The 15,601-nt window shown below is 42.3% G+C and overlaps 1 pseudogene; it reads right to left on the reverse strand.

Moving 5' to 3' along the window:
* Window positions 1–4,398: 4,398 nt before the first annotated feature.
* Window positions 4,399–15,329, reverse strand: LOC146785531 (zinc finger MYM-type protein 1-like; annotated as a pseudogene).
* Between the last annotated feature and the right edge of the window lie 272 nt (window positions 15,330–15,601).

The following is a 15,601-nucleotide window of genomic DNA, read 5'->3' on the forward strand; positions in this document are numbered from 1 at the left end:
CACCCCCTGGAGTTAGAATAGTAATTTTTACCCCTATACTATCCAACACTTACCCTACTGATGCACCCCCTGGAGTTAGAATAGTAATTTTTACCCCTATACTATCCAACACTTACCCTACTGATGCACCCCCTGGAGTTAGAATAGTAATTTTTACCCCTATACTATCCAACACTTACCCTACTGTTGCACCCCCTGGAGTTAGAATAGTAATTTTTACCCCTATACTATCCAACACTTACCCTACTGTTGCACCCCCTGGAGTTAGAATAGTAATTTTTACCCCTACACTATCCAACACTTACCCTACTGTTGCACCCCCTGGAGTTAGAATAGTAATTTTTACCCCTACACTATCCAACACTTACCCTACTGTTGCACCCCCTGGAGTTAGAATAGTAATTTTTACCCCTATACTATCCAACACTTACCCTACTGTTGCACCCCCTGGAGTTAGAATAGTAATTTTTACCCCTATACTATCTAATACTTACCTTAAATGTAATTTAATATTATGCGTTGTAATGGTATGCGTTGTAAAGGTAGTATGCGTTGTAATGGTAATGCGTTGTAAAGGTATTTTTTAAAAATGCGTTGTAGTGTCATGCGTTGTAATGTCATGCGTTGTAATGGATTATGCGTTGTAAAAAATGCGTTGTAAGTGCATGCGTTGTAAAAGTGTGCGTTGTAACGTCATACATCCTTGTAATGACAATGCCTTTTATTTATGTGTTCATAAAAGCTGCAAGCGGTGCGTAAACACGCACTTTTGGTCCCTGCTTACGAAACGAAAGACTGGCAGTAAAAAAGGCATAGTTACTGCCAGAGTTGCTTTTCGCAAGCAATGCCTGCACAAATATGCCCAAAGTGCGTGTTTACGCACCCCTTGCACATTCTTAACATATATAATTAAAAGGCATTGATATTTACAATGCCAATAGTACAAACTCTTGTTTTATGTGTTGTCTCTATGGCCTACTTCGTAATCGCATATCTTTAGTTTACCAAATACGTACTCCCATTGTCCTGTCATCTTTGTGTGCATTTTGTGCCATAGTAGCATACTTAGGTCTCACATTACTAAAAATTAGAGCTATTGGTGTTGCATTATTATTTGCAACGCCAAAAGCTCAAACTTTTACTAATGCGAGACCTATTGCATTGCAAATGCTTGTTTTTAAATGCAGCCCATTTTCCTTAAAGGAAAACAGGATGCATTTTTAAAAAAATATTAAACGTTTTCACTTAATTTTTTAAGGGCAGGTAGTAGTCTCTTGGACCACTGCCTGCCCTTAAAAAATATTTCGGTGCCAGTCACAAAGGGGAAGGGGTCCCCTGGGGACCCCTTCCCATTTGCGACTGCATTACCGCCTTCTTGAAGAGGGTGGTAATTTGCGAGTGTTTTGCGACCGGTAAACAACCTTTACAACGAAACTTTGACAACGCACTACCATTACAACTAAACTTTTACAACGAACGTGATGTAACCACGCGATGCCATTACAACGCAAGTCTTTACATCGACTTGCGCTAGATGGCGTGCTAACATTACAAATAGTGTAGTTTACTATCCTAACACCTTCCCTACTGTTAAGTGGACTGGAGTTGGAATAGTAAATTACGCTTTTCTAATGTTAGCACGCCATCTAGCGCAAGTCGATGTAAAGACTTGCGTTGTAATGGCATCTCGTGGTTACATCGCGTTCGTTGTAAAAACCGCAATGTAACTGCACGCGTTGTAAAGACACGCGTTGTTACGTCGTACATCCTTTGCGACCACATTGGTACATGGCTTGTGACTCGCTATTAGGAAGAGAACGCCCCTTCCTAATTGCAAGTCGCAAAACACTATTTTCCGAGTCGCAAATTATTGGCGAGTTGCAAAATAGTGTTTGTACAAGGCCCTATCAGAATTAGAATGCGCAAACGGGTCGCAAACCCATTGGTGCATGCTAATTCTCGTGGTACATTTGGCCCTAAGTCTGTCCCTAACTGAATAACAGATTCAAGGCCAATAGTCATAATACCTTTAATAGAATGAGCTAACTGTAGAACTCTTTCCAGTTGCTTTAGGTAATTGGATATTTTCTCTCTATTCTCCATTGTGGCCTCAAACTCACATTCCAAAGTCATAATGATATATTCTGCAGTGTTATAAGGCATTATGTATATCAGTGGTTGTACTGTCCTGATGGCAGGTCACAGCAAACTATCAATGATATGCTCCACTATTCCCATTTCAGGAACTCTCTAGTCAGTCAGTATGCGAGCAGCCCTTTCCCTCCAACTTTGAAAGTCATTTTCGCCATTACGGAAAATAATTTTCACTGAGATCTGCATGGACACTGATTCATCAAAATGTCGGGCAGTGGAAGTGACATCACATGCCATGTGACCACTGCCTGAAGTCACAGAAAGTGATATCACATGAACTTTGACCTGATGACATCACAATAATTGATATCACCTGCTCTTTGAACCACCCTGATGATGTCACAGTAAGTGACATCACACAAACTTTGACCTTGTAACATCACAGGAAGTGACATCACCTGCCCTTTGGACCCCCATGAAATCAAAGGAAGCGACATTGCATGATATTTGACTTGGTGCTATCACAGGAAGTGAAGCATCTATCTTTTGGTTACTTACATCACACAAAGAGGCTGGAAAATCTCTACAGATACAAAAGAAAAATAGAAATACTTCAAATTCTATTTAACGTGTAGCTGCATACATTGTTTAAGGTAGTATCTTCAGATATACAATTAAGATAATGTAGCAGTGATTAAGAACCTATCAAATAGTGTACAACAATTGAGAATACACTAGTCAAGTTGAAATATCCATAACCAATATCAAATAACATATACAATGAAAAAGTTGATGGGCCTATAATGTTCAAAACAAGTTCACTTTATCATTGTTTTAGAAACTAAGAATACCATGCAATTAAATCTAAGTCTTGGAACGTAGATAACAGTGCTATTTAATGCAGGTCAGGTTCCCCCAGCAACCTTCCTTTCCATGACATGGTATAAATACTTCTAAACCTGTGGAGCTATTAAACCTTTCCAGGTTTACTATCCTTAATGTCTTCTACAAAACGCATGCACATCACAGGTACAGTACACTTGTGTTGATCATTATATCGCCATTAGCAATTTAAAGAGCATGACAAAACTTTGGGCAGATTTTACTCACATGGACTAATATAATGGCTGTTATGTTGATACTGCATTACTGATAAGAGATGATGCTGCTCAGCCACCTTGGAAAGAGAAAGGCGCTGACATGGCTGATAAAAAGAGGCCAACATTTCACATTTCCCCATCTAGATTTCTATCTGCTGGTATGAGCAGCAGCTGGTTCTAGTGATGATTGGGGCATCCTCTATGCAGAGACTGACTTTAGGGTAAGCTAAAGCTCATCTAATATGAAGAGGCTGACTGTGCCACGGATACGGTATGCAGATCTCTGAATAGGATACTGACTGGTACAAAGAATAGTTGCTGTAATGGAAATTGCCAGTCTTGATGAGATAACAAATTGGTGGATAGCAAGTTCTTGGCTACAGGAAATACTGTTTCCACATTTCTACACATGACAAGCTGATGTGATGAGGCTGCATATTCACTGTGAGAGAAAGAAACTAAATGAACAGCAAGTTGATGCTTTGCCAATGGTGCTTAGAAGCATGGTGGCTGCTCTCTTCTTGCCCCAGCACAGGTTACTGACATCTGCGATCAATAGCAGATATTTTCACGTGGCATAGGCCTCTAGCGGAATAGAAACTGATTGAGGAGTAACTGCTGTTTGCCTGTTCATAAGAAGAAGGCTGATACTGCATTGCGGCGTGGTAGCTGCTGTCTTCGAGCTCCTGCATAGGCTATTGGCTTCTTCGATCACAGGCAGATTTCTTCAGATGGCATAGGCCTCAGGGGGAGGAGAGACTGACTGAGGATTAACAGTTTTTTGCCTGGCAAAGTGTGAGGCTGTTTTTCTGCTTCTCTGAGACTGCTTCTCCGAATGAGGGAAAGGACCAGCTCCTTTTTTAAGATGATACCTCCGATGGCGCATGTGAGCAAATCTGTGAATGGCTTCATTCAAATTTAACCGCGTAATCTCATTAGGTTCACAAGCCATTATCATTAAATCATAGAGTCTCTTGTCTCCACATTTATTGCGCAAATACATTTTTACCTCTTTCATACAGGAGAACAATCTCTCATTTGCAGCAGTAGTAATAGATAATGTAAGAACTAGATGTAAACGATTCAAAACCTGAGGAAACGCTGCTAGTAGATACATGAGATACTGCCTGACAGAGTGAATACCCAGTACATTTGTGTCTGAAATATACAATTTTGCAGTTTCCAGTTCGGATTGTAGAAGACTTCAGTCTACTGCAGCCTCTGGATATTTGCCAACTATAACTAGTGCAGAGGAAAAGACGCAAAAATGTGCTGCTTTTGGATTGAACATTCCAACAGCAGACATGAGGCCCATGTTGTCCATAAATCGAGCATCAAACTCATTTACAAATCTATCCAAAGTAGAGAAATAAACTTCCTGATTTAAGTGCTCAGACAGTAGAGTTTGACTTTCTGAAACATCAAAATGGCTGGATCTTTTCCATAAAGAGGTACTGAGAAAACAAACTGTCAGTTTGCTACTCAATTTATGGTGTCTCAAAGGTGGAGCCCTTGGATAGGATTTTTCCTGAATCTTAATTCCACACTGCTCTCCTAAATCCTTAGCCTGACTTAACTATTCGGTCCAATGACTGTCTTGACAGAAGTTCACTAAATCACTTCTTGTTGCTCTTGGCATGTCAAGGTATTTGCTCTGTAGTACTTCTGATAGACAGTGAATCTTTCTGGGCATGAGTTCCATACCCTGCAATGTAAGCAAAAAAACAAAGTTTTCAATGTTTTTAAGAAGTCCATCGGCTTCTCAACTAGCCTTCTTGTCACGCTGTTGTGATTCTATTACACGAAGAACAATAATAATAGACTCAAATTACATCTGTACTTTTCTAACACAGGAGTACCAGCAAAACCACCTTATAGTCATTTTAGCTTCATTACATACAGATAACTCTCTTTCTGAGCTTTCACAAAGAGCTCATGCCTTGGTGAACTTTGTGAAAGAAAAATATAAATGGCTTGCAATGTTGAGAAGAAATGTTTTACTGGTTGTATGTTAGTTACTGTTTGCATTAACGCAAGTTTTAGGGGATGGGCATGGCAGTGTATATAAATTGCTTGTGATGCGATCTCTCGTTTTTTTGCTTGGACACCATTAATACTGCCAGTCCATTGTAGCACTGGGCAACAAATTTCTTCCAGCCAAGTCCAGAATTCTGTACTGCTTCAACAATGGCTGCAGCAAGGCTGGAGACAACTAACTTCTCCATATGGTAATACCCTAGTGCAGAGCTTTCCAAACTGTGTGTCCCAACACAGTACTGTGTCGCCTGCAAATGGTGGGTGTGTCGCGGGATGACACTGGTATTAACGGGCACTTAGCACATAACTGCTGCTAATTAAGAGGCATTCCTTTGAAAGCTTTGTTCTCACTATGCCTCATCTATTGCATAACGTCTCCCAGTAAATGGTCTTTTAAAGACCTGCGAAGTACTCGTGTGCGGCTGTGCGTGTGCCCGGGAAGCTGGGGTGAGGTGACAGACAGAGGGAGGCAGACAGAGGGAGATAGAGGGAGGAAGACAGAGGGAGGGAGACAGAGGGAGGGAGACAGAGAGGGAGGGAGACAGCAAGAGAGAGGGAGACAGAGGGAGGGAGACAGAGAGGGAGAGAGGGAGGGAGAAGAGGGAGACAGAGGGACGGAGACAGAGGGAAACAGAGAGGGACAGAAACAACGCTACATGTGGCAAGGCTCCCTGCGAAAAAAATTCTTAACAATCCCTACAGTTAGATGCAACAATATCAATATGTGTGCTCCAAGGAAGAGGGCAGCCACTCACAACCCCAAAACTGAGCCAGAAAAATCTGGTCCTACAACAAAAGACAAGATTTCCTGAGCACTACTCAATGTGTACTGTGAAATTAAAGTCCAATCCGTCTTCTTGCAACTCCGATGTTTTATTCCTAAAAAGTGTTGTTCATCATAGGTCACAATGCATCTTTTCTTTACAGTCTTCTCCAGTAAGCAAGAATAGCCAACACGTGTTTCCTCAGATATGATGCGTCCGCATCTCTGACTTCATCAGGGCTATAAACAAATTGACAACACATGTCTGAATCACATCAGAAATTTTAAACAAGGTCACCTACACCACGTCACCCATGTGCTCAGTGATCTCAAAGTGATTCATGAATGTTTTTTTTTAAAAAGAAACAGTACTCAAACTTCGATAGTAACTCCAATTGCTATTCAAATGTCTCTCTCCTTGAAAGAGGGAATTAATTGCAAAGCAATAATTAAAACATAAAAAGTACAAAAAATAAATGTAGTTACGACAGGTACATGCAGCATATCCAGACTACAGACATAACACAATAATTATAAAAGTGCATAAAACCACAGAGTCCTATTAAATATAGTGTATAAATCACCACCTAACCTGTGACCAAACCCAATTTATATGTTTTAGTTGTTCCGGAAAGTCAGCTCACCTCACTAAAAGTCACTCTTGTTTCAAGACGTATGCTATTTGCGAAAGAGTTCTGTACAATCTAGAGCACGAAGCATGAAAATCATATTCAAAGACCATAAGCTAACCATAAAGGACACGTAAGGTACCAACATATCATAACACACCACTTCTTACCGCTTATATTCTATCATCCTCCATCCAGGATATTCAATAATCATAATTCGGTCATTCAAGCCTGCAGAAATTGGGAGTATGTCAGGAGACTTAATGTGTCACCCATACGTTCTTCCTACGATTCATCATAATCCCAGCTCTACTTATAATAGTACACATATTAAAGTACTAGTATTTCGATATCATCTAATTATCAAATCGAACCAAACTGTACCTAAATCGGGGCACACATCAAGCCCATATCAACCATGATTCCTACTGCATGCGACACAATATTATCGTACCATATCCTCTTAAAATATCATCACATGCATGTACCTTGGATTAAATTACGTAAACATGCTCATGCCCTATCGCAGATCTCGGTATTTCAATGCACGCATAAGTCACCACTATGATAAATTTACAGTACGCCACGTATATTCGAGGGCATCTACGTTATATTAAAAGCATCATCTTAATGTCATGTTCCTGCCGTTTAGTTTACTTAAGTTATATCTGTTTATCTCAGAGTCATACTCGTTACTCACCAGTGTGATGGAGAGTGCTCCTCACCGTCTTCTCGGCGTCTTGCTCAGGCGCCATCTTGAGACTCTCTTATTTATAGCAAACCCGAAATCGACTACTTACATGAATATGCTACTAACCGTGTTGAGGGGAGACAGAGGGCGACAGACAGAGGGAGACAGACAGAGGGAGAAGGGCGACAGAGGAAGGGAGACAGAGGGAGGGAGGAAGACAGATAGAGGGAGACAGAGGGAGGGAGACAGACAGAGGGAGACAGAGGGAGGGAGACAGAGAGGGAAAACGTGGGAGACAGAGAGAGAGGGAGACAGAGAGAGGGAGAGGGAGACAGAGGGAGGGAGACAGAGGGAGAGAGCGAGAGAGAGAGAGATTGAGAGAGAGAGGGAGACAGAGGGAGGGAGACAGAGGGACGGAGACAGAGGGAAGGAGGCAGAGGGACGGAGACAGAGAGAGGGAGACAGAGGGTGACAGACGGAGGGAGACAGACAGAGGGAGGGAGACAGACAGAGGGAGACAGACAGAGGGAGGAGGGCGACTGAGGGATGGAGACAGAGGGAGGGAGACAGATAGAGGGAGACAGATAGAGGGATACATGTAGTGTTCATGCTATCTGTGGTCATGTTCTAGTTTAGAGTGTTATTGCTCTACTAGGGTTCTAGGTTCCATGATGGGTGGTAGCTCATTAGCGGTTGGGGACTGTCTTGTGTGGTTGTATAAGCTGTCTTCTCTGATGGTAATAAATCTGCCTGGAATCCACCTGATGTGCATCCTGTGCTTACTTCACACTAGCGACGACTGGGAGTCAGATGAGGACAGCGTTCACTTGTGAAGACGACACCGTCTAGAGACGTTTTAAGGTATTTCGTATTTGTGCATGTATGCACCTGCGGCTGATTGGGGATGATGTGCTCATGATTGCACCAGCGGCTGAATCATACATCTGTTTACCCGAGATTGTGCCGTTTAATGTATTGATGGCCTTAAGAGCGTTGGATTACTGTGTGAAAGAATACCCCAAGTGATGCTTGCGCTGTGATTGTGCCGGCGGCTGCGTAGTGAAACTATTTATGCGCTTTGATTGCGCCTGCGGCAGATTTTGATGGCAAATACGGCCTCGTTTCGTTGTATTATAGTACTTTACATGCGCTGTTGAGACTTTGGCTTTAACGTGAGGAAAAATAAATTTGAAAATATACACTCACCAACACCCGCTCGAGCCGCATTCTACATTCTTGGAGGAGAATCATCCGGAGCGCTCACCAAGCTACGCGCTCCACCTTCGAGGAAGATTGTACGAGGGGCAAAGCATGCTGGGAGCGTGATGATGTCACGCGTTTTGGCGACCATTTTAGATTGGTGTAACTACACGGGAACATTTTGATTTATACCTTCAATTTTGAATTTAAAGGCTCGTGTGTCAAACAGTTATACGTGACAAAGACATCCTTGTTTATTTTTCAATGACATCTTGCTTTGGGATCGGTTTACTACCAATTTATTTTTATTTTTTCTATTTTGTTTTTCAATTAATATGAATTTTTATGGAAGAATTCTCTAAGTAATAACAAAGGAAGCAGAGTGACTTTGGTGACATATACATTTGTGCTTTATCCAGGGCAGAAGGAAAAGTTTACATACATCCATTTTCATTTTTTTAAAGGTTACTATTATTAAAATGTCTAATATTTCAGCACCACCACATTTTTTGCCTACGGCTGGGGAACCTAAAATGGAATAGGATTTATGGTATCTCATGTTTTTAGCCTACGTTGAGGTATTAGAGGAGGAAGGTTGCTCCCCTAAAAGGAAGTTAGACCTGTTGAGGTATTGCCTAGGAGGCCAAGGGATCAAAGAATTTGACAATCTGCCTCCTCTCGAAAGCACAGAAGGAGTAAATATGTTTGAAGTCGCTGTTAAGAAAATGAGTACCAGATTTGGGAAGAAAATAAACATAGTGATGGAAAGATTTACATTTTATTCTCGTGCTCAGAAAGAGGACGAATCTATTGAAAACTATGTGTCTGCTTTACGTTCCCTTGCTGGTTCGTGTGCGTTCGATACTATTAATTACGAGCAAGTGCTCAGAGACCAAATAATGTTGAAAACCAAAAGGAAAAAGATACAAGAGAGGTTATGGTTAGGTACTGAATCTTCTTTGAATGCTGTAGTCAATATCGCTAAAGGCATAGAACAATCTGAAAAGTTCGTAAGTGAGATCAGAGGTCAACCTCCACCTGTCAACGTCAAAGTACAAGATCCAGTAGCAGAAGTTTCACTTGTAAAAACTCAGTTCACTCCAAAGAGAACTTCTTTTTCTTTTATTAAAAGAGATCCAAGTTTTAAAGATAATAAGTTTGGTAACCGAAGAAATCCTGTGATCTGCTATAGGTGCGGCAGTTTTGAACATGTTGGAAACTACAAAGGATGCCTAGCATGGAATAAAATTTGTATTAAATGTAAAAAGCCAGGTCACTTTGGGAAGATGTGCAGATCTCTACAAAAAGTCAATTGTGTTACCTGTGACGAAGATGAAATTGCAACAGAGTTTAATGAATTTAACTGCATTTCTTGTGTGTCTGAAAACAATTGTAAAGGGTTTCCATCTGGTTCCATATTAATTGATGGAAAAGAAGTCATTATGATGATAGATTCGTGTGCTTGGTATTCCATTATAGGTAGAGATCTATTCATGAAATTATGGGAGAATAGAAAATTACTACCTCCAGACATCAGACCCGGTAGTTACTCAGGGCACAAAATTGATTTGGAAGGTTACTTGTGGACAGATTTGACTTTCAAAGGGAAGAAAATTAAAGGTAAATTATATGTAGTCACCAAAGGGGTATCTATACTTGGGTGGCCCCATCAACAAGAATTGGGTATAAAGTTAGATCCGAATGCTTCACCACCTGTATACATTATTTTCAATGAGGATTTTGTGGAAAATATAAAAAAAATGTTTCCTAGGGTATTTAGTGATGAGCTTGAGGAATATGCAAACTTCAAACACAAAATAATACTCAAAGATTCTGCTGTTCCTGTAAGACATAAAGTTCGTAATGTTCCTTTAGCATATCGCAACAAATTGAAAGACATGCTAGAAGATCTAGCTTCAAGGAACATTATCGAACCTATAGAATCATCTCCATGGGTTTCTCCGGTGGTTCTTTCCCTTAAAGGCAACGGGGATCTTAGGTTGTGTGTTGATCTCCGTAGCTTAAATAAGGAGATCTGGATCGACAGGCATCCGTTACCTAACATACATGAATTGATCTCAACCTTATCTGGTGCCCGTGTGTTTTCCACGGTTGATTTGGCAAGTGCATACCATCAAATCATGCTACATGAACAATCCAAATGTTTAACAGCTTTTATTACACCGGAGGGTATGTATCAATTTAAGCTGATGCCATTTGGATTGGCTAGTGCTGCCTCGGTCTTTCAGAGAATTATGAAAGACGTGTTAGAAGATTGTCCGGGTGCTATAGCCTTTCAAGATGACATCCTAATTTTTGGGAAAGATTTTGATGACCATGATTGCAATTTAAAAAAGGTGTTGAATAATATACAGGTAAAAGGTTTAACACTTAAATTCTCAAAATGCAAGTTCAGAAAAGATAATGTGGAATACTTAGGTCACGAAATTTCGAGCGAGAGTATCAAACCAAAGATAGACCATGTAGCTAGTATTGCAAAGGCTCCTGCCCCCACTACAAAAGATCAATTATTATCATTTTTAGGTTTGACAGAATATTACAGTAAGTTTGTTAGAAACTATGCTTCAAAAGTATTCCCTTTACGCAATCTACTAAAGAAAAATGCTAAATTTGTCTGGGGAGATGAGCAAAAACTAGCTTTTGAAGCACTTAAAAAAGAAATCTGTGTTGCTCCGTTTCTGAGACCTTTCACTATTGGAGGGGAGTGCATTGTAGCAGTAGATGCGAGCAATACTGGCCTAGGCGCTGTGCTTTTGCAAAAGAAATATGGGGAGGAGTATGTTGTATCATATGCTTCAAGACATTTAAGAGGAGCGGAAGTTAATTATTCCACTATTGAAAAGGAATTACTTGCGTGCACTTGGGCCGCTCAGCATTTTAGGCAATTTTTATGGGGGACAAAGTTTCAATTAAGAACTGACCATAAACCACTGATTAATATGTTAGCAGCTGGGGGTGGTAGAACTCTCACAGCCTGTTTAGCCAGGTTGGCTGCTAAATTGCAAGAATACCAGTGTTCAGTCGTGTATATTCCTGGCCGTATAAATGTCCATGCTGATTGCATGTCTCGCTTGTCCTTAGATGAGGGTTCTAATGTCACTAATACTTCAGAGGAGTGCGACATAGCATATACCATGGAAGATGTTCAGGATAGTATAAGCTCGGACGCCATCTCGGAGGAGAAATGGGCAAAGGCAATGTCTGAGGATGACATTTTACAAAATGTTGTAAAGTATTTACAAGGCAAATGGCCGGAAGAGAGGAAGTTGAGTGGTGAGTTGAGCTCGTTTTGGAAAATTAATGATGAACTTATGTTTTTGCACGGGTTTGTAATCAGAGGTGATACAATTGTTCCACCTCGGAGTATCAGAGAACAGTTAGTTAATTTGTCACATGAAGGACATTTGGGTATGTCCTCCACTAAACGACGTTTGAGAGAATTTTATTGGTGGCCTAGTATGGATAGTATGGTGGACAGGTGGGTTAGAGATTGTGTTCAATGTTCAAAGAGTGACAAATCTGCTAAACCCTTATCTGTGGGGATTTCGCCTATTGAGTACTCGCAGGGCCCTTGGAGGAAGTTGGGCATTGATATTATTGGGCCTTTGAATCTTCCTTCTGCTAAACATGTTTTCGCTGTGGTGTTAGTGGTTTATTTTTCAAAATGGCCAGAAGTCAAAGTGTTGTATAAAATAACTTCCAACCATGTGATAGAATTTTTAGATAACATTTTTAGCAGAGAAGGCATTCCTTCTGAATTGGTTTCAGATAATGGGCCACAATTTATCAGTAATGAATTTGAAATGTTCCTAAACAAATGTGGTATTACTCATGAAAGAGTTTCTAACTATAATCCTATGGCTAATGGCCAGGTTGAACGCTTTAATAGGGTTGTGAAGGAATCCATACAGTTAGCTATTAAAAGCAATATTGATTGGAGGAAAGCTTTACGGGCCACTTTGCATACATACCGGATGTCTCCTAATTCCGTTACAGGTTATTCTCCATTTGAGATGTTAAGAGGAAGGAGACCCTGCTCTAAGCTTATGCCATGCTGGCTGAAGAAGAACAATATTCATGATCCTATTTTGGATTTTAAAATAGTTAGAGAGCGTGTTCAAAGATATCAGGATAGAATGCAGAAGATAAAGAGTAACAACTGTTCTGGGAGTTGCAAAATCAAAGTGGGTAATTTAGTGCGTGTTAAATTGGGTGGCATAGACAAAAGATGGTCTAGATGGTCTGACCCAGTGAAGGTAATTGAAGTTTTCAGCAAAGCTCTTAGGGTACAAGGAGGTAAAGTTTGGAATTTCAGACGGATATCTATATTTAGATCCAAAGATATTGGTGGTGATTCACTTGTACCTCCACTAAAGGAATCTTTAGTTACGAAGGAGAATGAGGATTTTCTAAATTTTCTGGATACTTTGAGTGGTTCTAATTTTGAATCTGAGGGGGGGTTTCCTTCTTCGAACACTGACATTATGGATAAAGTTGGTAATGTTACTAAACCACTTTTGACTCAATGTACTACTGCAACATCTAATGTAGTCCCTGTTGAGAACCAACATGTTAGTTCTCCAGATGAAGTGTCTATTCCATCTGCTCAAAGGAAAAGTTCTCGTGTAAGAAAACCACCTGTTAAAATGAATGATTTTGTTACATTTTAAATATTAGTATTTTTTTTTGTTTGTTTGTTTTTCAAGGGGGGAAGGTGTGTAGTGTTCATGCTATCTGTGGTCATGTTCTAGTTTAGAGTGTTATGGCTCTACTAGGGTTCTAGGTTCCATGATGGGTGGTAGCTCATTAGCGGTTGGGGACTGTCTTGTGTGGTTGAATAAGCTGTCTTCTCTGATGGTAATAAATCTGCCTGGAATCCACCTGATGTGCATCCTGTGCTTACTTCAATACAGATGGAGGGAGACAGAGTGAGGGAGACAGACAAGAGGGAGACAGACGGAGACAGACAGAGGGAGGGAGACAGAAGGAGAGAGAGGGAGGGAGGCAGAGGGAGAGAGAGAGGGAGGGATACAGAGCGAGGGAGACAGAGAGAGAGGAAGACAGACAGAGTGAGGGAGACAGGGAGAGAGATCGAGGGAGGGAGACAGAGAGAGAGGGAGAGGGAGACAGAGAGAGAGAGGGAGGGAGACCCAGACAGACAGAGACAGATAGAGGCAGAGACAGGGACAGGGGCAGACAGATAGAGGCAGCGACAGACAGAGACAGAGGGAAGGAGACAGCGAGAGAGGGAGAGAGAGTTAGACAGACAGAGGGAGGAGGGCGACAGAGGGATGGAGACAGAAAGAGGGAGACAGATAGAGGGAGACAGATAGAGGGAGACAGAGGGAGGGAGACAGACAAGAGGGAGACAGACGGAGACAGAGGGAGGGAGACAGAGGAAAAGAGAGGGAGGGAGACAGAGGAAAAGAGAGGGAGGAAGACAGAGGGAGACAGAGAGAGAGCGAGAGGGAGGGAGACAGAGAGAGGGAGACAGAGAGAGAGGGAGACAAACAGAGTAAGGGAGACAGAGGGAGACAGAGGGAGAGAGCGGGAGAGAGAGGGAGAGAAAGAGCGAGAGAGAGATAGAGAGAGGGAGGGAGACAGAGAAGGGGGAGACAGAGAGAGACAGAGAGAGGGAGGGAGACAGACAGACAGAGATAGAGACAGGGACAGACAGAGACAGATAGAGGCAGAGACAGGGACGGGCAGACAGATAGAGGCAGAGACGGACAGAGACAGAGAGACGGAGAGGGAGACAGAGGGAGGGAGACAACGACATACAGGGACAGACAGAGACAGGGACAGACAGACAGATAGAGGCAGAGACAGGGACAGACAGATAGAGGCAGAGACTGAGACAGAGAGAGGCAGAGAGACAGAGAGGGAGACAGAGAGGGAGACGGAGGGAAACAGAGGGAGAGAGAGGGAGACAGAGGGTGACAGCGGGAGGGAGAGGGAGGGAGACAGAGAGAGGGAGACAGAGAGAGAGGGAGACAGAGGGAGGGAGGCAGAGGCAGACAGAGGGAGGGAGTCAGGTGGAGACAGAGGGAAGGAGAGGGAGACACAGAGGGAGGGAGACAGAGGGAGGGAGAGAGAGGGAGACAGAGGGAGACAGAGAGAGAGGGAGACAGAGAGAGAGGGAGACAGTGGGAGGGAGACAGACAGACGGAGACAGACAGAGGGAGACAGACAGAGGGAGAAAGAGGGAGAGCGAGAGGGAGACAGAGGGAGAGAGAGAGGGAGAGGGAGGGAGACAGAATGAGGGAGACAGAAGGACGGAGACAGAGGGAAGGAGACAGAGGGACGGAAACAGAGGGAGACAGAGGGAGACAGAGAGCGGGAGACAGAGAGTGGGAGACAGAGGGCGACAGACAGAGGGAGACAGACAGATAGAGGGAGACAGAGGGAGGTAGACAGACAGCGGGAGACAGAGGGAGAGAGAGGGAGGGAGACAGAGGGAGACCCCTTAAGTGGCCCGGGCTCGCTTGCTACGCTCGCTCGCTACACTGCCTTACTATGTCCCAAAATGATGCATCTCCAAAAAGTGTGTCACCAACATGTAAAGTTTGGAAAGCTGTGCCCTAGTGCATTCTCCTGAACATTTCCATCACCATCAACAAAGTGGATATAAAACTCAGCTGTTCTTTATGTGAGACATCTTTGGTTTCATCAACTAGCATGGCAAAATATTTTGTCACTTTTTTGACAATACGCTCACGGACAAGCGCTGCCACCACAGATATTGTGTCATTTATGTAATCAGGAGAGGTATAGTGGCCATACCTCAAGGACATTTTTTCTTGTAACCTCTCACCTTTATCAGAAATTATCTCTAACAATTCAGTGAAATGTCCCCTATTGTGAGAATGCTCTGTTTTATCTGTGGCATGGAATGCAAGCCCTTGACAACCCAAGAAACATACTGCCTTAGGCAGCTGTTCCACTTGTCTATTCTCCTCAATTTCCTGCTCCGCACCCCTTACTATCATGTAAGAAACTGACTGCTGATGGTTTGTAGGCTGCGCTAATCTTTGAAGTAGGTCCAAGTAATAACAGACAATTTATG

Source organism: Triturus cristatus, chromosome 11 (assembly GCF_964204655.1).
Source record: "Triturus cristatus chromosome 11, aTriCri1.1, whole genome shotgun sequence".
NCBI lineage: Eukaryota > Metazoa > Chordata > Amphibia > Caudata > Salamandridae > Triturus > Triturus cristatus.